The sequence below is a fragment of the Mauremys reevesii genome, linkage group 10 (genome assembly GCF_016161935.1).
Source record: "Mauremys reevesii isolate NIE-2019 linkage group 10, ASM1616193v1, whole genome shotgun sequence".
NCBI lineage: Eukaryota > Metazoa > Chordata > Testudines > Geoemydidae > Mauremys > Mauremys reevesii.
Window position 1 is genome coordinate 58,519,143 of NC_052632.1, and position 25,806 is coordinate 58,544,948.

Sequence of the window (25,806 nt, forward strand, 5' to 3'; positions counted from 1 at the left end):
CACTAAGGACTCTAGAGGGTTGTTATGTGTGTACTGTGCTTTCAGTGGATGGCAGAGATATCCAAAATTCTTATTAAGTGTATTTGAGAAATAACAACTTGTGGATGTGTCAACCTGTTTCCGGGCATTTTGTCCTGTTATGTGAGATTATATAAATTTTAAGCATACTTTCACCATGTTATGGGTATCCAATTTCCTGGCTTTGTCATTAACCAGAAAGTAGATCTCCATCTTCTTCCCTTTGTTGTTGGAACTGATTTTTCAAATATATTTCATTTAAATGCAAATATGTTTGCCATTTTTAAGCCTGTATACACATTATTTCTGATTTAGGGTATTAAACAATTGTAATGATTATTTTACAAAATAATCACAGTTCAACTGGAATATGCCATTTCCATGCCCAGCAGAAAAAAATAACCTGACCTGCTTTACCTTTTCAAATCAGTTGCAAAGAAGGAGGGGAACATTGTGGATGGCAAGACATGTTTCTGCTTGGGAAGGAAATCATAAGGAGGAGCATGAATTATCAGAAGTGTCCCAACCATTGTAATCTTTTTGATTGCAGCCAATCTTTCCTGATTTCATATCCTACTCTCCTCCTAACTTCTTCATTTGTCTTCAAATCATTCTAATTTACACCTGCCATCTTTTGAAGAACTCTCATCTCTACTGCCTCCAGCCTTCTGATGTCTGTTATATGTGATGCAGCTGCTTTCAGGCCATACAGCTAGTACACTAGTTTGTTAAATTTTCATTTGGTACCAACCATAATGTGTTTCAGTCCATAATTTCCTCAGCTGCTGTGCAACATTTGTAGCCAAAACAAATCTCCTCTTAACTTCATCTTTGATGAAGCTTCTTAGGTACTCCCTGGTATTTTCATACTCCCACCCCTAGGGCAATGTAAGCATGTTACTCTTGACTCCTTAGAACCAGGAAGGCCACCTTTTGGGTGAAGCAGACTTCAAATTTGCTTACGAAAATATTGTTGGCAGTTAGTGACATTTGAAGAATAAGCTGTGCTGAAATTTTATCACTGTTAATTTGAGTGGATGGATCATTTTCCTGGTTTTCCAATATGAAAGTTATGTTGCTATCCTATGACATACATATAGCCTTGGAAGAAAGGAGATGACTTTTTTTCTTTAAGTGGGTTAATAGGTCCCAGGGCTTCCAAAGCTGAATTTGTTTACTTTTGGGTGGTGAATTTGTAAAGGCTTACTTGTTTCAACAACATAGCAAGCTAGACAGGTTTTCCCAATGGCCCTGACATTTACTATAACTTGCATGTGTGTATCTATCTTACAACTTCGGCAAGCTGTTCGCCAGAGAGCTGAACTCTTGCAAATAAGCCCCTCCAGGCTCGACTGGAAAGCTTGGGATCTCATGGCTGTGCACTTGTTAGGCTGAAAGCAAGCCAGAAACCTGACAATATCTATATATTTACAATTGAAGATTTATTTGTTTTATCTGAGAGAGACACTTTTGTTGTAAGCCTGCATTAAAAATAGCACTTTCCATGGGAACTGTATATTAAATATGATCTTGTTCTCTCATACAGAATCTCTCTCACACACACACACACACACAAAAGCTGGGTAATATTGAGTTTAGGCTGAAACACCATCCATAACTTATTCCACACAATGGTACATATGATAGGTTTATGGGTGTATGAAGGCATACAGCATGCATGATATAAAGGACAGTATCTAAATTCAGACAAAGCTTCTTATGATGCACTCAAAGGTTTTGTATTGTTCATCACACCTGCTATTACCGTGCAAATCTTTATCTAACTGGACTTGGTGTTATGGTGATAATGGAACAGATTTTTCTTACATGTACACTAGTATAAGGAGGCCACTGCACTTATTCCTGATTTACACATCTCCAGCTGTGATGATAATCTGGCCCACTATATGCAGGGGCGGCTCTAGGCACCAGCGGGCCAAGCGCCCGCTTGGGGCGGCATCCTGGGGAGGGCGTCATTTTGCCCCGGTGGAGCTCCCGCCGGCATGCCTGCGGTAGGTCCACCGGAGCCCGGAACGAGCGGACCTGCCGCAGGCATGACTGCGGCGGGTCCCGTCTTCCCGCGGCTCCGGTTGAGCTCCCGCGGGCCTGGCTGCGGCAGGTCCGCTCGTCCGGGCTCCGGTGGACCTGCCGCAGGCATGCGGCGGAGCTCAACGAGCAAATGCCGCCCTCCCCAGCCGCGGGAAGAGGGGACCCGCCGCGGGACTGGGGAAGGGCGGCGCAGCGCTCCGCGCTGCTTGGGGCAGCCTACTTTGTAGAGCCGCCCCTGACTATATGTATAGTCAGATGGTTTGGAAGCTGAAGGGTATAGCCAGGGGGTAGGGACTGGAAGAATAATGGAGCAGTTAGTGTGTGTACAAAGTGCAAAGATTGCACAGTGATATGCAATACCGAAGCACACAAAACGTATGAAAAATGGACTTTCTAGCTAAACTTTGAGTTTACTTATTTCTATAGTTTGAATTTTGATTTTGTGCCCCACCCCCTCTTTTAGGCTCTGATTCTGCTCTGATTAAATTGCTTTGGAGTAACACGGGTCCTTACTTTCTTCTTTTGGAGACTATTTTGAAGGGTTGGGGGAAGCAATTATCTTGAAAGATTGTAAGAACTGACACAATGGACCAAAAATGACTGCTACATTATGGATTAAGGACCTGCCAAATTATTGACCCCCTATTATTGCAGTGGAAATCAGCATTTACAGTTTTTCCCCAATAGGAAAAAAAAAGATGCATCTGTTTTCTATGACGAGCAAGTTGTGTCCCCTTGTAAAACAAACAAGGGAGCAGGGGAGAACCTTTTGTTTTTAAAATAACAATTGTGCTGGTAATCTTCCCTGTTGATAAAGCTTTTGTCTTATGAAAACAAAACAAAAATCTTTTGGGACCCTATCCTGGCACATCATTTGAATTTGCAATAACACAAGGTTACATCTCCAGCTGGGTATAAATCGCTGGAGTCCACTGAAGTCCACATAACTACACCAGTTCTACCGGGGATTTGGCACCCAGGGTTGTTTGGTTTGGTTTTGCTTGGTTGTTCATTTGTTTAATAAATCCTACAGACTGGACACCTGAAAGAACCGGACACTGGCCTGATGAACTTGTGTAACTGATAGCAGGCTAGCTGGGTACATGTGTTAAGGATCACTCCACACTAAGCCTGACCCATGTTGCCTTCACAGAATGAGGCTTCCCAGTAGTTCCCTTTCTCCGCATAAGCCAGCCTTCCCCCATACAAAGTCAGATTGACTTAATGGCAGTGAGTTACTTTGACTCTGGGCATCTTTGTGAGTGTTTCCTCTCACCATCATCCTATTTGCACAGGTGTGGGCTACATTAGAAAATTAGTTGGATTTAACTACGTTGGTCAGGGGTGTGAAAAATCCTCACCCTGAGTGACATTGTTAAGCCAACCAAAATCACCGTGTAGACAGTGCTAGGTCAGTGGAAGAATTCCTCCATCAACCTATCTACCAACTCTTGGGGAGGTGGATTAACTGTGCAAACAGGAAAACCCCTCCTGTCAGTGTAGTTAGTGTCTGAGCACTGCAATGGCGCAGTTGTGCTGCTACAGAGTTTAGTGTAGACAAGCCCATAGGTACAGTGCAAGTTGGGGCCTAAGTCTCCATACCGCTTTCCATCCCAGATGAAAGGTAAGTACTAAACTGTACCAGGGACTGAGGGGACAAAGGAGGCCTATATCTGGGTAGTGTCGAGAGGAGAGGATGAAGAGAGTGAATAAATGAGAGGAGTAATAGACAGAGGGAGAGCATCTGTCAAACAGGAATAAATTATTTTAAGTGCTTTGAGGTCCTCAGATGGAAGGTGCTATTAAGAAGCCAAATGCTATTATTTTTTATTTACATTGAAACTACAATATGACTAACATGGCATGACTGGGGCCCTAAAATCTGACACCTAACTTGTAAACCATACTCTAAATTAGAGCAGAATGAATATTGTCCAGCAAATTATTTATTATTAGCTGCTAGCCCAGGCTCTGGTGTGCTAGCCAGTGCACAAAAAAGTGTGACATCATCCATTGCTCTGACGGGTATATAACCTTTTGTGACCTATGTTCATGTCATGTAGCTTGGGTCAGGTAATAAAACTGTCTCTTAGCAGCAATTCTGTGTACGACACCTTTAAGACACAATCCTTGTCCCCGAAAACTAATACCACTATTAAAAATACCACCAATGCCATCTAATTCACATTCAGTACTACTAAATCCCATGACAACTTCCGTAAGCATTACTCTGGGTCACTCAAAGCATAATATGATTTTATTTGTATTTTATTTTGTTTTGTTAAGAGAACATCAGTGAATTTAAAGTATTACTTTCCATAGGAGAATGTGTTTATTTATATGTTTATTACTTTCCATAGCAGAATGTGTTTATTTTAGATTTAGATTGGGCAAGATATTTTTTTCCTCCTACATGGAAAATTAAAATCCCTTGGAATATTTTAAAACATTAACTATGGTTAAGGGATTAAATGAAGCAAAATGATTTGCTGTATGTTGAATCAATCAGAATTAAAGTGCATTTAAAAGTGACAGGTTTTTCCATGCACAGCAACTTTATTTTAATATCTTTGGTGTGAATGCATTTTCTTTTTAATATATGGTGTTACCTGCGTTTAATTAAGTGTTTGATGCATTCTGGGTGGGTTAGTTGTGAATTTGTATTCTAAATTAGATAAAAACTGAATTTCTGTAGTCCTATGCAGTAGGACTAGCTTTTCCAATATGAGCTAGGTGGCAGAATTGACTAAGAAAGTGGTGCTTAGCAATTCCATAAACTCTGAATGCAAGCTTGTTCAGTGAATCATGTAAAGTGTAGTACATTGTAACTCTGTTCTTTGGAAAAAAAGAATTATCTGGTTTTATCAAATATGTTGTGAAATGTTTTATGCAGAATGTCTTTGAGCTGCTGCTGTTAATTTCCAAAGAGCGATAGGCTCTTGATGGAATGGGAAAATGCATCTTGTTTGGCAGATCCAGTATGGTTATTTAACAGTTCTAGTTTCACAGGGTTTTTTTGTATATTACAAAGTATACGGTTTACAGAAGGATTCTGCTGATAGTGTATTTCCCTAAGGTTTCTCTGTGCTGCCATCCCAACTTTGCTTGTGTTGCACTCTCAGTTTGTACAAAGGATGAGGAAGGGATTAGAGAACAAACATATGACAGATGTTAGTCACATTGCTTAATGCACTACTACACAGTGCTCAGACAATAGGGTGATAAGTATGGTGTAAGAACCTATATACAATCAGGGCCGGCTCCAGGGTTTTTGCCGCCCCAAGTGGGGGGGGAAAAAAGCCACAATCGTGATCAGCGCCTGCTCCACTGCTCTGCTTTCTTCTTCGGCGGTAATTCAGCAGCCGGTCCTTCCCTCCAAGAGGGACCCGCCGCCGAATTGCTGCCCCAACCCCCTTCCCCTTGGCCGCCCCAAGCACCTGCTTGCTGAGCTGGTGCCTTGAGCCGGCCCTGTATACAATAAAATAAAAGTGCATTACATAGCTATTGTTAGAAGTGACTGTATATACAAATATTCAACCCATTAGGTACTCAGAAATGGCTCATATATAGTCCTGGACATCAGCGAGTTAGGAGAGAGAATTCTTGCCAGGAAGTGTTCTCTTGTTGATCAGTGTTATCCTTTAGTCTCTGAAAAGTGCCATGACAGGACTTAACTCCCACCAGGACCATCTCTTCCAAACAGTCTAAAAAAATGCAGGGACTTCACTTTTAATATCCCAGCAGCAGACTAGATAAAGAAAATGTTCTGTTCTTTTCTTTTGTGTTTTGTCTTGCTGAAGTGTAATAAAGTGGCCTTGAAGTTACAGAGAGGTAGCATGGTTTAAAGGCATACGCCCACAGCTGGGAGTCAGGAACTCATTGAGTTCTGACTTTCACTCTGCCACTGTTACAATGTGTGGCTTTGGGCAAGTCATTTATCCTGTATGTCTCATTCCCCCCCACCACCCATATTTAAAATGGAGATACTATTTACTGCACCAGGGTGTGGGTATTTTTCTTATGGTAGCACCTACACACCCCAGTTGTGGATCAGCACCCCATTTTTCTACAATCTGTACAAACACCAAACAAAAAGACAATCTCTTCCCCAAAGAGCTTACAGCTGAAGTAGGTTTAATTAGGATAGGTTTAATAAAAAAATATAAAGTGCTTCAAAGATGTTAAGTACTATGTACTGCTAATTGTATTTTTTGTTTGTTTTGTTTTGTTGTGTTATATCTTTGTCCAGTTTGGGTTTTACATTTTTAGTTTAGAGTGTATGTGGTTTATTCCACTGAAGACAAAACTTGGGAAGGTAAAATATATAGTGGGAAAGTATTGCAGGATTGGTCACCCAGTAGAAAACTTCTGCATCTAGAAGAGCTAGAAGCAAGTGGTGGACAGAAAGTGACAGATGAGGCTCACTAGGCACACTAAAGTTACAATGTAACCTGGTAAAGCAAAGTAGTCTCATTGTCAACCTCTTCTCTCAAAAGATCATCTTAATGTGACCCCAATCAGTTCAGTCCTCATTAGAAAACCAACTCTATTAAGCAATTGACTCTTATCAGTCTTGAGATATTCATCATGAGAGACAGATTTCATTGTAAAGTCAAACATATAAGGAGCCTGTTGGTAAGAAGAATCTTTGAATGTGCACAAACATTCAGACACAAAAAACCCAGGGTTGCTTAATGGAGTTGGTTTTCTAATAAAGGTGGAGGATTATGCAACTTAACATGCTTTGAGATATTTGGAGTGGACTTCTGAAAAATAATTTTGCTTAACAGGAGTGGCCTACTAGGCTACAGTTTTTATCCAGCTCATTCCTAGAAGCCCCACCTTGATGAATAGATGCTTCTAGAACTCAGGTTGCAGCACTGGCTCTAGGTGTCACTAGTCTTGAGGTATCAGGGGCAGGGGCGGCTCTCCAAATCACGCTGCCCCAAGCAGCGCGGAGCGCTGCGCCGCCCTTCCCCGGTCCCGCGGCGGGTCCCCTCTTCCCGCGGCTCCGGTTGAGCTCCTGCCGGCATGCCTGCGGCAGGTCCACCGGAGCCCGGGACCAGCGGACCTGCCGCAGTCAGGCCGGCGGGAGCTCAACCGGAGCCGCGGGAAGACGGGACCCGCCGCAGTCACGCCTGCGGCAGGTCCGCTCGTTCCGGGCTCCGGTGGACCTGCCGCAGGCATGCCGGCGGGAGCTCCACCGGAGCCAAATGCCGCCCCCCCGGGAAACGGCCCCCCCAAGCGCTTGCTTGGTGCGCTGGGGTCTAGAGCCGCCCCTGATCAGGGGGCTCTATAATATTCTGTAAAAGATGTTTGTAAACTCTCAGCCTCATTTCCTACGATCATGACCCAGTTATGTTGAGTTTACTAATTTGGTTAACAAGACTATAAATGATACTTCATAGCATACTTTTATAGTTAGCAGTGGTAGCCTATTATCATTTTCTTTGGCAGTGCATATGGTGGGTGATTAACTAACTAATAAAACTGCCACATGGAGCATAGGTCTGCTTTTATTTTTTATGACTTTTTCTTTCATTTGATACATAATTAATGGACAAGGTTCAATTGTTTGTGTCTGTGTTTTCAGTTTTGGTTGATATGTTTGGAGTTGTAAATGTTGTGTGGTTACAGTGGTATTCTAAATAAATCAGCCTCATTTATGTTGTTGCTATCTTATTTATACAAAAAATAGTCAAACATCATAATTTCTTCTTTGTTTTCAGCTTCCTGTATTTTTTTAAGGCTTTTCACCATTTAGTTCAATTGAGCTTAAAGTAACTCTGTACTTCATGATACATCTGCTAGTTGTGAGGTTGTATTAGCCTCATTCTCATCTGACACTCAAGTATGTGGGAGACAATATGGAAGCAGAATTTATGCACCCACTTGTTCCTTTTTTTTTTAAACTTGTAGGCAAGTTTTTCCAATTGTTTTCCTGCTTTTCTGGAAGCAGCTACAGCTATTGCATCTCAGATGGGGATGATTTTGCTTCCAGGTCTCAGTGAATCTGCTGTCTGACCTGGAACAGAGAATGAAAAAGACATAATCTTCCCCAAAATGCTGGGATGATGCGCTGCAACTGGATATCCTGTACAACTTTTGGTCGCAGGTCTGTTGTTCTCATCTTGCCCCCTATGAATGGTCTTATGGAGAACAGACACAAGACTTTCATTATAGTCCTGCTGTCATTTCAGGAGCTGCTCCTGTGAGCCAGATTTCATTCTCAATCTCTCTAGCAATATCTGTTATCCTACCTCTCCTCAATGATGTAGGACAACTTGTTTTCCCCTCTTGTTTTCCCCTCAACTAGTGAAATCTCAATTGGTTCTTGAACAGGTCTCATAAAAGAAATTTGGCTCCTCTCTTACCTCCAGTGTCTGTACATGATCATGGACGCCAGCCTCTGGAAATGGGGTTGATAGTTTATCACAGTCAACCCAAGAAACATGATACCCATGGGAGCAAAAGCTCCACATCAGCATCTTAGAACTTCTGAAAGCTAGGAACCCCACAATCGGTCCTCCTTACCATTCTCAAGAAGGATACTTCCACTGTTTATAGTAGGGCTGTAGCCAATCTTTTTCTCTTGGTGCAGATCTCACAATATATTGAGTAGGACACACACCATATTATGGAGTTCTTGCAGGACAGATTAAAAAAAAGTCTGCTCACTTGATTAGGGTCCAGGCTTCTTAAACCAATCCCTTATTTACAGCCTTGTAATTTCTCTACTTCTTCTTGGTACTAAATCCAGTTCTAAAAGTCTCTTAGACCCATTTGAACTCAACAATCCATTTTTTCTTCTGTCATAGGAAGTGGTCTTTGCAGTGGCCATTATGTCACCCCAAAGCAAGGGAACTTTCAGTCTTGGCTTGTGAACCCCCGTATCTCATGTTCCCCAAAGAGAAAGTAGTTCTCTTAATGTGCCCCAGATTTTTGCCCAAGGTGGTTTCTCCTGTCAACTTCTGCAGCACACCTAATGCCTAGATTCTCTGTCTGGTGGTCGTTACCTGGATGTTCAACTGCTTGAGGTTCATCTTTCTTGAACCAAACCTGTCCACTTGTCCATGTTCCTGTTTGTGCTTTTTGAAGGACTTGGCAATGGGAATAAGGCACAATATATGTCCTTTCCAACAAGATCAGAGGACATTTTTTTAACTTCACTCTGTGTGAGTGTGACGCCCCCCGCCCCCTCGGGGTGCCACCTGAAACTGGGATACCACTGCACCCCCCAACCACCAGCCTGGGTTCCCACTCACTCTGTAATGCCGTGACAAGCTGCAGACACACTCCCACTCTCTCACTTTCACCAGCAGCTAGCTGTAATAACGTGCAGACAGGCTTTTTGATCAACCCTTGCATGGGAAGGTCACAGGCGCACACCCCCTCTGCAGGGTAAACCAAAATTATATTGTCTTGCGCAGCACAGGGAACTATACAGCATAAACTCATGAAATTTGTCTCCTTCCTCAATGTGGAGAAAGATATTCAAAAGCTTTCTGCCCGCAGTTAGGATTTCCACACACTGACTTTAGACAAAACAAAAAGAAGTTTATTAATTATAAAAGGTAGATTTTAAGTGATTATAAGGGAAAGCAAACAGATCAAAGCAGATTACCTAGCAAATAAAACAGAAATGCCATCTAAACTTAATATACCAAAGAAATCAAACATGATGAGTAGCAAATTCTTTCCCTAATTGTTGGTTTAGGCAGTTTGCAGAGATTCTTGAGGGCAAGCTGTGCTTCCTTGCAGCTTAATACCCCAGGCTTTCACAGGCTAGAAATCCCTCTAGCCTGGGTTTGGCCCTTCTTCACCAGTTCGGTCCTTGTTTCTCAGGTGTTTCTATGTGTCTCCTTTGGGCGGGAGCTCAGTGAAAAAGACCCACAATGATGTCACTCCCCCTGCCTTAAATAGCTTTTGCATATGGTGGGAACCCTCTGTCTCCCACTTTAGTTCCTATGTCTTTCAGTGGCAAAACACTGGTATTCTATGATGGTGTCCATAGAATCATAGTATATCAGGATTGGAAGGAACCTCAGGAGGTCATCTAGTCCAATCCCCTGCTCAAAGCAGGACCAATCCCCAGACAGATTTTTACCCAGTTTCCTGAGTGCCCCCCTGAAGGATTGAGCTCACAACCCTGGGTTTAGCAGGCCAATGCTCAAACCACTGAGCTATCCTTCCCCCCAAGTACTAGGTGACTTGGTCACATGCCTCTGTAGGGCCACAGCAGCCATGAGTCAGAGGCTGTTTGTAATGTCCTCAGGAAGGCTCCCCTTTGGGAGATTAGCATCTTCTAAGACCTATTGTTCTCCCTAATGGCCCTTCCCAGCCAGCCATCTAGACTGATTGCATTCTGCCTAGTGGGCATTCCCCAGGTGTAAACAAATTTGTAATAGATGTATAGACAATATTCCTAACTTCAGATACCAGAATGATACATGCAAATAAGTAGGATAATCATATTGAGTAAATCATAACCTTTTAAATCTCACATGACCTATCTTGCATAAAATACATCACAGTTATGCCATATTCATATCATATTATTATGGAGAATATGGGGCATAATGCCACAGTGAGTATTCTGAGTGGAGTATGGAGATGCCTTGATGGAGATTTGCTGGGAAATCATATGGTTCTTCCTCTGCTCCTTCTCAAGACCTTCTGGGAGGACTTGCATCTATCAGCTGATGTGGCATTGAGTCAATGGCTTCTGGAAGAAGCTCCTTCCACAGGAATGTTGCTTTACAACAACTGATGCTGACTGGTCTCCTTCACCACTTGTTCTGTTTTGTGCTTCTCTCCCATCACTTCAGCCTTCTCTCTCTCTGGGTATTGACACATCCATATTTGTGGCAGCCAAACCTCAGAAAAGCATATTTCTCTTACCTCACATGTATGGCCATCCAGCCAAAATGTTCCAGTGGGCGGTTATGATCAGGCAACAGGTTTAGATTATCAGCATTCTGCAGTCAAACAATAGTTCTTTTCTCTAGCTCTGATAATTCCCTGCTAAAGAAGCTGTGCCTGCACAGTTGGACAGGTGACTGGGTATGAAGGCCTTGCATGAGATTTGGCTCCCACCCACTTGATATATAGATAAGAAGCACACACTCATTTGTTCATACTGGTGTTGCCAGATCAAGGAAAATATTTCACAATTAACAACTTTTTTTTTTCTTTTAACTTCCTTGCTGGTTTCAAAGTGTAAATTAGTCCCTTGTGTATTTGTGCTCTTTTACTTAACATATAAAATTGTGTACAATTGTTTGTTGTATATAGCTTTTCAGAACAGCATTTCCCAGGTTTTCCCTTGGAAAATTAATCAACTTATATTATATATCACTCTTTGAAACATTTGTCACCCAAATTTCCCTCTTGAATTGATTTACACTCTAACTAAATTCATGCAAGAATCTGCCAGCCCTTAAATCAATTAATTATTTTAGCTGTAGAATCCATCAAAAAGATAATAGTTTTAGTTTAATCATGCTTTTTATTTATTTTATTTATTTAAGGAATGCAAGTCTCCTGGTTCCATTTTTAAATACTGAACTGGTAGGTCAGCTATAAGTGTAAAAACTGAACACTTCAGTGTTTGGCACCATAGTTTGCAGCCCTGTAGAAATCATTGTTTTCAGGAACTCTGGAGACCTGCAGCTGTATGAGTCGGAGAGGCTCAATTATACAGTGGTTGCTGATCTGGGTTCTCTCCTGTCCTACTGCCCATTTGCAGAAATGTTACATTGTCTGTAGACAGAGGCCTATTGAAATATCTCTCTCTTCAGTGGGAGTCCCATTTCCCTAGTGACATGACAAAGTAAAGTGGCAGTATTCTGAAGGCATGTTTGTCAGAAGTCTAAACCATGTTTCTGTGCTTGTATTGATTCATCCGGTGGATTCTTTAGTTGATTTTTACTGGGTAGTTCTTTACAATCTGATAGAAGAGATAGTGACACTGTTATCTTAACTCTTTTGAGATTAATGAAAGATTTTCCAGTACTAGAATTACTGACGACACACACACTCACACACACATTCTCTGTCTCTCTCTCAATTTATTTCTTCTGTGATTATTTTTAGTAAGGATCCAAGCATTATATTTACTTGATTTATTTAAAAAGTCAAATACACATTATAATTGTTTCTAGTGGTAGATGGGTAGAGAGCTGGATATGTCATGAGCTGAATGGGGATAAGTAAAATATTATAGCAAATACTACAGATATAGGGAGAGATTTTCAAATTTACAAAAGGCAGTTAAGTGCCCAAGTCCCAGTGGTCCAGACCAGTTTATAAAGTCCTTAGAGAGTTCCTTTGAAATGAATGGGTTTTCAACCAGATAGTATAGGTGCTGTCTAATATGGGGTTGCCAACTTTCTACTCGCACAAAACTGAACACCCTTGCCCCGCCCGTCTTCTGAGGCCTTGCCTCTTCTCTGAGGCCCTGACCCCCGCTTCCTCTGTTGCTTGCTCTTCCCACTCTCGCTTACTCATTTTCATCGGCTGGGGTAGGGGGTAGAGGTGTGGGAGGGATGGAGGGCTCTGGCTGGGGGTGCAGGCTCCAGGGTGGAGCCAGAAATGAGGAGATCAGGGTACGGGAGGGGGCTCCGGACTGAGGCAGTGGGTTGGAGGGGATGAGGGGGTGAGGGCTCCGGCTAGGTGTATGGGCTCTGGGTGGGTTCAGGGATGAGGGGTTTGTGGTGTAGCAGGTTGCTCCTGGCTAGGGGGTGGAGCCAACGGGTTCAGAGTATGGGAGGGGGCTCCAGGCTGAAGCAGAGAGTTGGGGTTTGGGAGCGGGTATGGGCTCTGGGCTGGGGATGCGGGTTCCAGGCCAGAAATGAGAAGATCAGAGTGTGGGAGGGGGCTCTGGGCTGAGGCAGTTGGTTGTGATATGGGAGAGGGTGAGGGCTCTGGCTGGGGGGTGCAGGTTCTGGGGTGGGGATGAGGGGTTTGGGTTTTTGGAGGGTGCTCCAGGCTGGGACCAAGGAGTTCAGAGGGCGGGAGGGGGATCAGGGCTGGGGCAGAGGGTTGGGGTGCAACAGAGGGTCAGGGGCCCAGGCTCCGGGTGGCGCTTATATCAGGCAGCTCCCAGAAGCAGTGGCATGTCCCATCTCCGGCTCCTATGTGGAGGCACGGCCAGGCAGCTCGGCACGCTGCCCCGTCCACAGTCACTGCCCCTGTTTCTGGCCAATGGGAGCTTCGGAGCTGGGGCTTGGGGTGGGGGCAGCGCACGGAGTGGGGACACACTGCTACTTCCAGGTGCCCCGTGGCGCCCTGCTACATTGTCAACCAGACTTTTAATGGCCCGGTCAGTGGTGCTGACCAGAGCTGCCAGGGTCCCTTTTCAACCGGGCTTTCTGGTCAAAAACCGGACACCTGGCAACCCTATTCTACTACTACTATTATAATACTGAGAACTGAGATTGGACAATGGTGTCAAAACTAACCACAGGTGGATTTTTTTTGTCATGCATTCTGCCAAAATAAACCATAATTTCAGCAGAATCATAACATCACCATGAAATTCTCTTTGCCTTGTTCCCATGCTGATGGTATGGAAAGGAAAATTCCTTTGTAGCTTGTTCAAGTTTCCTTTGCAATAGCTGCTGAAATTGGGAACCATCTGTCTGCAATATGATTTTTCAGCAACAGTAACTTAACGGCAGAACCCATTAAAAGGAGAAGTTCAGATCAATAATTTTGGGCAATATGTGCCACCCAAAAATCTGTAATGGACCTGATATTTCAGTGTGTTGGGAACTACTGAGAGTTTTCATCTCATTAATGGGTGTTCAGGGTGCAAAACCCTCTGCTGGATCAAGAGCTGAGATTTTTAAATTATGGTTGACTCACAGTACAAGACAAATGTTGTTTTATTCTTTTTCTATAACTTTTATTTTGTCATCAGTTTTTCACATGTGCGTATATTTATAGGAGCTTTCTTCTAAAAAGCTGTTAGGAAATACTACTTGGTATTCTCAAAATCCTTTTTAAAAATGAGTTTTCTTAGTATTTGTTTAATCTTTAAGGTATCAAGGACCTTTTTGATCTTGATTTCAAACATTTTCAGAATGAATAGCCTATCATAGGGTTTCTCCTTGGGCCCTTCCAGCTTTTGAGTCAGAGAGCATCCCCTATTTTTATCATTGAGCTGCAAGATAGAGAGGAATGCTTCTTTCTAAACCTCATAGATTTGCTATTGGGAAATTTCTTCTTGATTGATTATTTTCCTTATTGTGTACTTATCTTATATGTGCTTATATGACCCTCATTGCCCGAGTACCTGAATGCTTTAACATTTTTATTTAATTTATCCTCAAAACAGCTTTGAGTTAGGAAAGTGCTATTATCCCCATTTTACAGATGGGGAACTGAGACACAGAGACCCTAAGTGGTTTGCCCCAAGACCCACACAAGTCTTTGGTGGAGTGGGGAATTGAATATGTCTTTCAAGGCCCAGGCTCGTGTACTAACCACTAGACATTTGGGTGTGCAAAGTTAGTTTGTGAGCATAAGTGTTTGAGAACACAAATATGAACTGCTATAAGAGGGGCATTCTGATTTTAATACTATAATAACAAACTACAAAGGTTAAAGACTTTTTATACATTTACACCTTTAGCACTTTCCTCCTCCTGAGGGAAAAAATAAGTAACACCCATTTAAGTTTTCTCCGTTTCGCATCCTTTGTAAGATTTTTAATGTAAATCTTGTAATAACAAAGGGCAACTTAATAAAATTATGACAATTTTAAAATTTGTTTTGTTTCCTTCGGCTACTCAGTACTTGGTTGATAAATTACATTATTCTTTATATTTTTCAAATGCTTATGGCCACAAAATTAATGTAAAGAAAACTAAATTGAAAGCAGTTTTTGTGGCATTTTCACTATACCCTTGAGCATTTGCTAAATTTGTGTTTAATCACAAAATCTTGGCCATGATATTTCTGACAGGTAATTTCCTTAATGTGGTTGACAGAGATGGATTACATGGAAGCCTATTGGATCCTGTGCTTTTGTCTGCAAGTGATAAGAGTAGATTAGGGTTATCTAGCTCTGAGTGCCTGGAATGATAGAGCTTCCTAATAATTCCCTTGGTAATATGGATAGTCTTTGTGGGAGCAGAAATTCATAGCCTGCAAAAATACTTCCACTTTTTATTGCACCTCGAGAACATGTGTGTTTGTGAATTACATGGTGTCAAAAATGTAAGTCATTAGAGGGTCAACGTACAGACTTGAAATGTTCAATTTTAAACTTCCTCTAAAATGTTAGTCTGATAGGAAATATAGTGGTACATCAGATGAGCAAACCTCTTAGAAGGTATTAATCGGATTTTAAAATCAACTTATTTGTCTATGTAACCATGGATATTGCTTTTGTTTCATCACTCTGTTTTACAAAGGATTAGTGGAAAAGATAACTATTAATTCCCATTTTAGCTGCTGTGAGAATGTTCACTTAGGTGATTTGATGTTGTCTGAGTGTTTTTATTAAAAGCTCCTGAGCCTGCATGTTTGTTTTGAAGTACTATTAGAAACTGGATTTTAACTGTAAACTGCAAAGGCTAAATAATAATGATTTTTTTTACGCCGAGAGTTATTAAGAAAGCATAAGATTAATGAAATAGTAGCTACAGCACTGTAGTTAATTTATCTACTTGTTGCAGTTCATTCAGAAACTGACCTGATGAGAGATACAGAGATCCAAGACAGAGAATAGACTTCCACAGATTTCCAGTAAGGATAGTTTTGTTGTCTGGCTATGCGAGAAGAAGGACAGGTGACACTGGATGTTGTTTAATTATGCAGCAATTTTATTGTTAACTGTCTGGGAGTACCCGGCAGATAAAAGTGTACAGTGCAGGTAATTCTGTGATCATTTCCATATATACCATGGGGGCTTCCATCAGCCCTCCCCCCCCCCCCCCCCGTCCCATGCTGATCCCCAGCCCACTCGCTGCTGGGACCTTACCATCCCTCCCATCGAATGGGGGTTAAGGTGGGGATATAAAGGGGGTGGGTTGACTCCCTGCTGTGTCAGTCATAGGAACCCTGAACTTCCCCCATTTCCACTCCTTTAACAAAAAGCTCCTTTAAATCCTTTACCAATCCATTTATCTTATCACTATATCCCTTCCCTACAGAGTATCTGCACTGGACATCTGCCCACATCAATATTGTGAGTTGCAACATCATAGGCTAACTCCTGTTCCATGTTTGCCCCCAACTAAGTCCCCCCTCTCAAACCAGCTGTGCAGAAAGTGCTGCCACCGAGGACAGAATGACTAATGCAGTGCTCACAGAAGATCCTGACCAGACTTGGTGATTCCGGTCACCTGGGGGAGAGGTCTGTCCTGATGTGCTCTGTGGCTACTGCAAAATCTACTGTCTCTCTTTACCCCTTACAAGAGGTACACATCTTCCTCCTGCAAGCTAGACAGCACTCTTAACTCTGTTTAATGTGCAGTGCAGTCATTATGCCACCTAAATAGCTTGTTGATTGTATTCTGGGTTGGAGCACCTTGCATGCTGGATCTCCAGCCAGATGGAGAAAACAAATGTTGTTCTCAGCCTCTTCTTCACTGTCAGTACAAGTTATATATTGATTAAATGAGTGTGAAGGGGAGGGTCAACAACTTCACAGAGAGTGACCCGAAAAAAAGGAGATATTTGTGTCCTGTAAGATGTGTATCTTTATATATTGGTCCTATACAAAAAATGCTATTATCTGTCTTTTCAGTTCATTTTCACTGTAACAGATGGCATTCATTTACATTGGGTTCTTTCTATTTTTACTTCTGAAGGAAAACAAATTATATCGAAACTGTGTCATAAAAAAAAATCACCTAAGTCTTTAATACTGTGATATGATAAGTAGTTCTGGTCATGGTACATCAGAAAGCTACTCCCCCCCCCTCCGAACCCTTCGCCACCATCCCCTTTCTAATAAGAATTTTAATCCATTGATGACAAAACCTCTAAAGTATTTCCTTGGTGCTTTATAATACAGTGTGACGAATTATGTCTCAGGAGTTGTAAAATGTTCTCATAGCTTGTAATACCTCATTTAATGAATTGATCACACTGAGATGTAAAGATGAAGCAGCATTTATTTTGTATATTGTATTGCATATAATTTTTAGACTTGACATTTATAACCATGGAAACTGTTATTTTACATATCATTTTCAAACCATATCAGCCTTAAACACATTTAAATTTAATAAGCAAGTAGATTAGATTTGCTTTTAAGCTAGGCATATCATTACAGTTTGTGTTTCCGTCAGTAGAGCACACCCTCACTATTAAATGTGGTGCTTAGTTGTCTTATAAAAACTAAAAATAATAAAGGGGATGTATTAACAAAATAATTGAATATAGAGGGGGTTTGAGGGCAGCTTGAATTAGAAATACTCCAGTCATGTTTTTTGTGAGATGGAGACATGAAAGTAACTTTTGCTTTTGATTAAAAATTGCCCTGTTTTGGGAAAACATTAATATAGAACCTATATAGGTCTCAGTTATGAAATACCAAATCTGTCATAGTAACATATGGCCCTATCATCTCCTCCTGCCGAAAAATCCATGGGAGGGGAAAATTTATTTGGAAAACGCTGCATGGTTCACCAGGCAGAATTTCTTATACCTCATCTGCTGCAGAAGAAAAGATTTGCAACTGCCCATGGGCACGGTGTATAGTCTTTTACCGTTTCTATCCCTCAGCCTCCACAAGGAAATCCATGCATATTAGAATATTGGTGCAAAGAGCTATCTTCTTTGCTGTTCCCGAGTCACTTCACCAAAGAACCCTTTACAGAATGGCTTACTCAGGGGTTGTGCTGCCGTTGGTGGCCTCCCTGTGACTGCATTCTCCCCGCCTCCTTCCCCCATTATGGGAGTAGAAGTCGTAGAGAGGAAACTAATGTGGTACTGAGCAATATTAAATCCCAGTGGATTTTTCCATAGAAAATTTGCTGGTTTTCTAGATGACAATGCCTTTTAGAATAGCTACCACTCCCACCTAGCTCTTCTCCCCTTGTTTCAACACCCACAACCTCAGCCTCTGAGCATGGAGGCCCAACTGCATGGAAGGGTTTCCACTGTCACAATTGTGGGAGGTGGGGTGGGGTGGGGAATAATTGCACTTCAAACTTTGGTGATCATGGAAAGAAGAGCAATCACATTTGAATGGCAGCTTCATTATTGCCCAGAGTTTATGCAAGTCTGTTTAACTTTTATTAATCACAGTTCATTGCCTCTTTTTTAGAGTCCTTTCTCTAATGAAGTGTAAGCAGATTCAAGCAGTTGTATTTATGTACAATATCTGAAGATTGGGTTGATGTTTCTCTTTTTGAAAAAAAAAAGTGTTGCTTCAAGTGACTGACTTTTAAAAGGGACATTTCTGAGGTCTCCTTGCCTAGGACTTGGATTTCCCTCTGTCTTTGCTCCTGGGATTTCCCAGGCAGTTGCTGGAGGCTGGCCTCCAGCCAAAAACCCTGTTCTTTTCTTAGGCAAGTGGCAATTTTCTTTTGTATAATTGGCTATTGGGGACAGAAATCAGGTGGAAGCCACCCTGCATAATGAGGTTCTGAAGCAGTGTAGTGTGATGGATATTGCAATCCCATGCAATATTGATCAAATTGTATTAAGTTTATGTATCTCTGTAGGCCAGGGATTTTATGCAGTTCCAGGGGAAAGGATTCTCTCAGGTTCTCCAGGAACCTAAAACAGCAGGGGATGATTAAGGTGAATCACTTAGCTGTAAACACCTCCAGAGAGATACCACCCCTTAGGAAGGTTTCTGAATACTGATTCAAACAGGTTTTCCAGACACCAACAGACTTAGAAAGGGCTTTTGACATAAAGAGGCTGGGTTTAAACTGACATTACACTTTATTTCTGATCCAGCAAATGGACAGGACTTAAGTCCCAGGGGTGCTCCAACCCTTGCAGAACTTGCCTACTAACGCTGCATAAATCTGATGGGTGAGTCCTGGTGTGATTAGCATGTGTTTAAATTTCTTTATTGTTTTTATATAAAAACATAAAAATGACCATACTGGATCAGACCAATGGTCCATCAACATTCTATCCTGTTTATATATGTGTTTGATAGTTTTGTTCTTTACTATAGTTTCAACTAATTTGCCTGATATTGAATGAAGTTAGACTTACTGGCCTGTAATTGCCAGGATTGCCTCTGGAAACTTTAATAAAATCATGTGCATTCCATTAGCTATCCTCCAATCATCTGGTATGCTTGCTGATTTAAGAAATAGGTTACATACCACAGTTAGTAGTTTTGCAATTTCATCTTTGAGTTCCTTCAGAACTCTTGAGTGAATACCATCCAGTCCTGGTGACTTAATTGTTTAATTTTTCAATTTGTTCCAGAACCTCCTTTCTTGAAACCTCTGTCTGGAACAGTTCCTCATTTTTGTCACCTAAAAAGAATGGTTTGAGTGTGGAGATCTCTCCCATATCCTCTCCATTGCAGACTGATGCAAAAAAAATCATTTAGCTTTTCCTCAATGACCTCAGTGTTCCTTGAGCACCTCCATTGTCCAGTGGCCCCACTGACTGTTTGGCTGGCTTCCAGCATCTGATGTACTTAAAAACATTTTTGCTGTTAGTTTTTGTGTCCTTAGCTAGTTGCTCTTCAAATTCTTTCTTGGCCTGCCTTATTATACTTTTACACATGACTTGCCAGAGTGTATCCTCCTTTCTATTTTCCACACTAGGATTTGATTTCCAATTTTTAAAGGATGGCATTTTTCCTCTAACTGCCTCATTTACTGTGCAGTTTAGCCAGTAAATGGTTACATTTTTTTGTCCTCTTGCTGTTTTTTGGGGGTTTTTTTTAATAGGGGTATACATTTAGTTTGAACCTCTGTTATGATACCTTTTAATTTCCATTTAGCTTCCTCATTTTTGTGTCGTTCCCCTTGTCACGCTGTTTGGAGTGACTCTCAACCATGCCACTTCAGGGCAGACTGTCAGAAATAGGGCAGACACCCCAAACTGGTGGTGTTTTCTATAATTAGATGTCATTAGACCAGTAACAAATGTGAACTCCAGGATCACTATACCAATCTTACTATGGAGTCACGGACAGTCCCTTCAGTCTATCTTACCACGCAGACAAACTGGACTTAGTGGTAAATGGTCACTTACACCAAAGACTGGTTGCTTCCAGTCCCAATAGAGAGTCACTTACCCTAGATCAATTGCTACTCTAGATCTCACACCAAAGACAATACCGGCAGACAATTCTATAGTAAACTAACTAAAAGCTTATTAGCTAAGAAAATGAAATTAGAGTTATTGAGAGGTTAAAGCAGGTAAAATATATGTACAGGTGAGTCATAATCTATAATTCAGAATGGTAGCAGAGATGTAGTAATTGGCCAGTTTCCCAAAAATCTCTCAGTGCTAACCAGAATAACTCTGGGGATCTCTGACTTCTCATTCAGTTATTCTGTCCTCATAGAATCCAAACAGTACACAAATGCAGCATCTTTCCCTGAATCCAAACCAATACCTTCTTCTTACAGAAGATAAGCTGACAGGGTCACTACCCACATGGACTTAACATATAACATCCTATTAGTTTTCATGAGGTTTAAACCCCAAATACACTCTTATACATTTAACAATCACTTTGGTCTATATGAATACACAAGTGAATTGACCTGGGGCTTCAGTGCTTCACTTTGCAACCTAAATAAGTCTTTTAACATAGTTTTATTGGGGGTGGGAGTGGGGGAGGGGGTGGGGGAAAGGTGGTATGTTTGTTTACTTTAAGGAAAAATGTAAAACTAAATTATGATACTATCCCTTCATTAGATATCACAAGCAGGGTTTAAATCCTGAACTCTCAACACTGAAGCACAGATTTCTGTCACTTGAGCCACAGGTCCTAACTACATTAGCTAACAGCTCTCTTTTCTTCATCCCGTTACAGCTGATCTGTGAATTAGGGCTGATGCAAAAGGGAAAAAAAAACCCTCTCTCGATTAATTTTTTTGTTGATGGAATTTTGAAATTTTATTTTTCAAGAGAATTTAGTGTTCATAAAAAATGTGTTGTTGACAGTACTTGAAAGAGAGGTCCTCCATATATCCACTAAAGTGCTACATCTCAGACCACAGTAGTGCAGTCTTCCTGACTCCACTGCCCCACAAATGTGCTTCCATCCTGACCTTTAGAAAGTCTCCATTACTGGCCAGAGGATAGGTCTGTCTCCATATCTATTGTATTCTTCACTCCTCTGCTGAGATTGCCAACAAGAGGGCCAAATATTGGGGGTTTTTTGTTGATGGAATTTTGAAATTTTATTTTTCAAGAGAATTTAGTGTTCATAAAATATGTGTTATTGACAATACTTGAAAGAGAGGTCCTCCATATATCCACTGAAGTGGTACATCTCAGACCACAGTAGTGCAGTCTGCCTCACTCCACTGCCCCACAAATGTGCTTCCATCCTGAACTTTTAGAAAGTCTCCATTAGTGGCCAGAGGATAGTTCTGTCTCCATATCTATTGTGTTCTTCACTCCTCTGCTGAGATTGCCAACAAGAGGGCCAAACATTGGAGTTTTTTATGATGTATAATAGTAGCATAAATGAGAACACAAACTTATTTCATTTAGTCCATCCAAAAGCAGTCATATGGTAACTACTCTTGGTTTTTTATTGACCTGGGCTAGATTTCTACCAATAATTGAGGAGAAAGACTCCATGGATGAAATTTTCTAAAGCACCTAATTGAGTTTGGATCCTGAGTTCTGTTTTCATAAGTGACTTAGGTACTTAGGAGCCTAACACTCATTGACTTTCAAAGAGACTGAGGGTAGATCTACACTGCAAAAAAAAAAGTGCTTTCTTCACTTAGGCTAGCTAAATTGGGTTAAAATGGCAGTGAAAAACACAATGCCTTTAACTAAGGTTAGCAGCTCCAGTTCAGGCCTTCTAGGGCAGTGTCGGTTTACACGCAAGCTGCTAATTTGATTTAAAAGTCAAGTTGCCATGTCTTCACTGCTATTTTAACCAGCTAATGCAAGTTAGGTAGTCTGAACCAAGAACACACTTTTTTGTTGTGGTGGTGGTGGTGTAGACATACCATTAGGATCCTAACTCACTTAGGTGGTTTAAACATTTTTACCAATCTCTCTAATCTCCTAAATTTACTTGCTCAGTAGTAAAAAATCTCCTGACACTATAATTTATTTTGGAGGGGTGGGGGGGACAAAACCCTGTACACATGTAATTTTGTCAAAATAGGTTAAATCCCTTCCCTCCACCCACCAAAAAGGAAAAAAAAAGGGGGGGGGAGGCAAGGAGACTGGGATTCATGAGCGTGGGTCACTCCTCTGATCCAGTCCAGTGGGGTTGCTGGTAATTAAACTTTCATTAGCTGTTGCAGAGTTAGAAAGGGAGGCACCAAAGAACAGAGGGAAGAGCATAGACTGGGCTGCTCGTTAGGCATTAGCTTCTCTACCAGGTGGTCAGTACAATAAAGCAGTAACAACGTGCCCATTCTTTTGCTCAGAGAAAAATTCTGTGTTATGAAGTGGCAGTTCAGAAACAAAGCAGTAGAAAATTGAAACCATGTCTGGAAGTTTATAGCAATGCATCTTCAAGTTTATCTCACTGTTGAGGGGGCCATTTAAAAAGATAAGAGCATAATCCAGACATCTATGATGATGATTTCCTTCAATGTGATAATAAATATACCAAAGTACCCTTTTATCTTTAATAATTCAGGATTCACTGGGTGTTTAAAGCTTTTCCCATTCTATCATTTAAAGAATCTGATGGTAATTTGTTAAAAATAATGGGAGACATGTCTTGACAATAGACAAAAAAAATTGTGCAATATAAAGGACTCTTTACAAATGGAAGGCAGTGTGCTATACAGCAGTTACATAAAGAACTTAAAGATTTACACATGTGAAACACTGACAGTTATAAATGAATGTTTGCAACATGGAAACAACCTAATGAGATCCGTTGTAACAAGGGCCATTAATATCTGTGAAAAAAGGGGGACCGAACTGAGGCAATGTGGGCAACAGCTGATTCCAAAATATGTTCAACGTGCAGTTAATTAGCCAAATATATTTTTAAAAGCACAGGTAAAAATTAAAATGCCAACACAAGATAACAGTTATATCATCACAGATACAACTATGCAGAGTGTGTGAATTATTCCATGTGTTTAGTTATTTAGACTTCATTTGCAGTGGAATGTTCAATACTACTTGGCACTTTTTTAGAAATAAGGTGTAACTATAACTATGTGCAATAAGAATGATGCTCGGACTCCATAATCAATCCAAAGAAAACATTTAAAAAAGAAAAGAAAAAGAAAGAGGGAAAGGGAGAAGCAGCAGCAGGTGACGTGGGGAATATTTGGTCCCGTTACCGGAAATTTGTATGATCTTGACTCTGTTTAGTTTTCTAAAATGGTGAGAGTAATTAATACACAAATGGGCCAAATAAAACCTTCATACTCTATGAAAATGCTTGTCTAAGTTAGTAATGTGTACATTGCTGTGTTTTAGCAAAATTTGTTACTTAAGGTATTTGGGCATGTTATTAATATAACAAAGGCTTTGTAAATATATGTCTGTTATGCTCATAGTATTCTATGAATTGGGGTTTTAAAAAAGGGTTTCAGTTGGACATGCTGTTTGAAAGTCTTCTGCTTGTCATAGGTCACATACAATACAATGTATATTTCATGACAAACTGTTGTAATCAGAATCTGTAAACTTGCATAGCAAAAGGCCTTCATGTTCCATAAGATCAGAGACAGACAAACCAGAAAATAAACCTTCTGCCAACTTTTGCCCCCTATAGATAGAGTATTTCAGTTTTTCTTTCATTTTTACATCTTCCCACACCCTTGCATTTCTGTGCCGCAATTTTGCAGTCAGGAGCTATTGAAATACAGTGAAAGAGGATGTTTCTGTGAGATTTCCATGCAAATTTTGTTCAATTCCAGAAGTTGGGACTGTTTGAAGAGAATTTTTAAATAAGCATTCTCACTGACTTCCAAACTCTGTTTTGCTGTTTTCCCATCACTGCAGAAACATATATTGATGAAAAGTATCTATTTGATAGTCTTTCAAAAATCCTCTTAAAGATTTAGTTAGAAAAGTCTACTAAAAAGGACTTGGTACAAAAGTATTGCATGAACACTCACTATGCCTTACACATACCAAAAAAAAAAAGAGAAAAAAAGTGATCTTCAGCTGTTGTTTAGTTTGTGCCAGTAACAATTTTGAAGATGCTATAAATGTGTGCATTTTGGGATGTTCTCAAAAATGGAGTGATTGCAAGCTAAACGTAACGATTTTATTATTATTATTCTCCCCCTACCCATGAAAGGAGCATTTTATTACCCCTTCCAAAAAATAAAATAAAACATAAAATAAAATAAAATAAAATAAAAAAGCACCACCACCACTTTTATAACGCATGAATTTACATTTTATTTTTACTAATTAAAAAAACTTTGTGCCTGACTGTGCTCTTTCTTATACGGTGCAGTTAGGAGCAACTCCATTCAAATTAAAAGAGGTGTATGGATGTATAATAAGTCTTAGTGAGAGAAGAACCAGGCCTCTTTTCTAGTTTGAGAGCAGAATCAGGACCTGTGTTTTATAGAAAGAAAAACTAAAATGTTGTTGGAACAGTAATAATCATATACACCCGCTTAATAGTCTGACAACTAGTCCTGGGGTTAACTAAAACCATCCTTACAGAACTAAACATTGTGCTTCCATTAAGCACCCAAAGGAATACAGGGCCAAATCCTGACAGATGTGGCATGTACCTTCAAATCCCATCAAAATCAGTGGGAGTAGCAGATAGGTGCACAGCATCTGTCAGGATTTGTCTCCTAGTCATTAATGTCAGTTCAAGAGGCTCTGTTTAGAAATATTGTCAGACACTTAGGGTTTCTCTTCATGTAAAGTAATATTTGAAAAGGCTAAATACTGGATGTGAACTATGGATTGCACTTTCCCATGTTGCCACAGGTTGCCATGGTAACATTTTAAAATGGTGGTTGCTCTGCCTTGACATCAGAATATTTTCTGTGTAAGCGAAGCTTTTCCAAGATCATAATGGAGTGTTTTAACTGAGTGGACTTTTTGTACTCAATAAAATATTTATTAGATTGTAGTAAATATTCATTTGTCCTCCCTTCACTTTTTGCATTAACAATCCTGTGCTATTGGTGTGGGTTTCTTGGATGAGAATCTCTCCTATTATCTAGTGAAACTTGCTTATTAAAATAGATTTGCTAATGATGAGTGCCTAGCAATATTGCTAAATTGTGGGTATCTAATTGCTGAAATTGTTTGACTTTGTAATTTCAAAAGAAGACATGCCAAATAAGTAAGTTTGCTTTAAATCTTTCATGTAGAAAGTTGAAATAGTGATTTTGCTATTCATTCATATTTAAAATGAAACTTAACCATCTTTACTCTGGTATTACCTGAATGTTCAGGAGCTGAAAAGAAATATATTTACAGGACCTCATATTTTATTGAAAAAAGAAAAGACGACACAGTTGGAAAGCTGGGAATGAAACATCTCTGCCAATCATGTGTTAACATACTTTGTTACTGACCATATTGTGTTTGAGTTGAAGCACTGTGAATGCTGTCTTATTCTTCTCTTAGATAAGCTTTAAAAGGTGATCTCCAAAT

At 40.6% G+C, this 25,806-nt stretch overlaps 1 protein-coding gene across 35 annotated transcripts in view; it reads left to right on the plus strand.

Moving 5' to 3' along the window:
- Positions 1–25,806, plus strand: part of RBFOX1 (RNA binding fox-1 homolog 1) — a 2,636,561-nt gene that overhangs the window by 2,118,287 nt on the left and 492,468 nt on the right. For 3 of the 35 annotated variants that reach the window (XM_039490593.1, XM_039490591.1, XM_039490597.1), the window contains exons 1-2: positions 4,155–4,285; positions 15,753–15,822. The exons of 22 other annotated variants lie outside the window; for them this stretch is intronic. The gene's annotated coding sequence lies outside the window, so the exon portion shown is untranslated. Of the gene's footprint in view, positions 1–4,154; positions 4,286–15,752; positions 15,950–16,229; positions 16,497–18,993; positions 19,072–25,806 lie in introns of those variants that run through there. 10 more of the 35 variants (XM_039490589.1, XM_039490590.1, XM_039490598.1 and 7 more) reach the window with 6 other exon arrangements.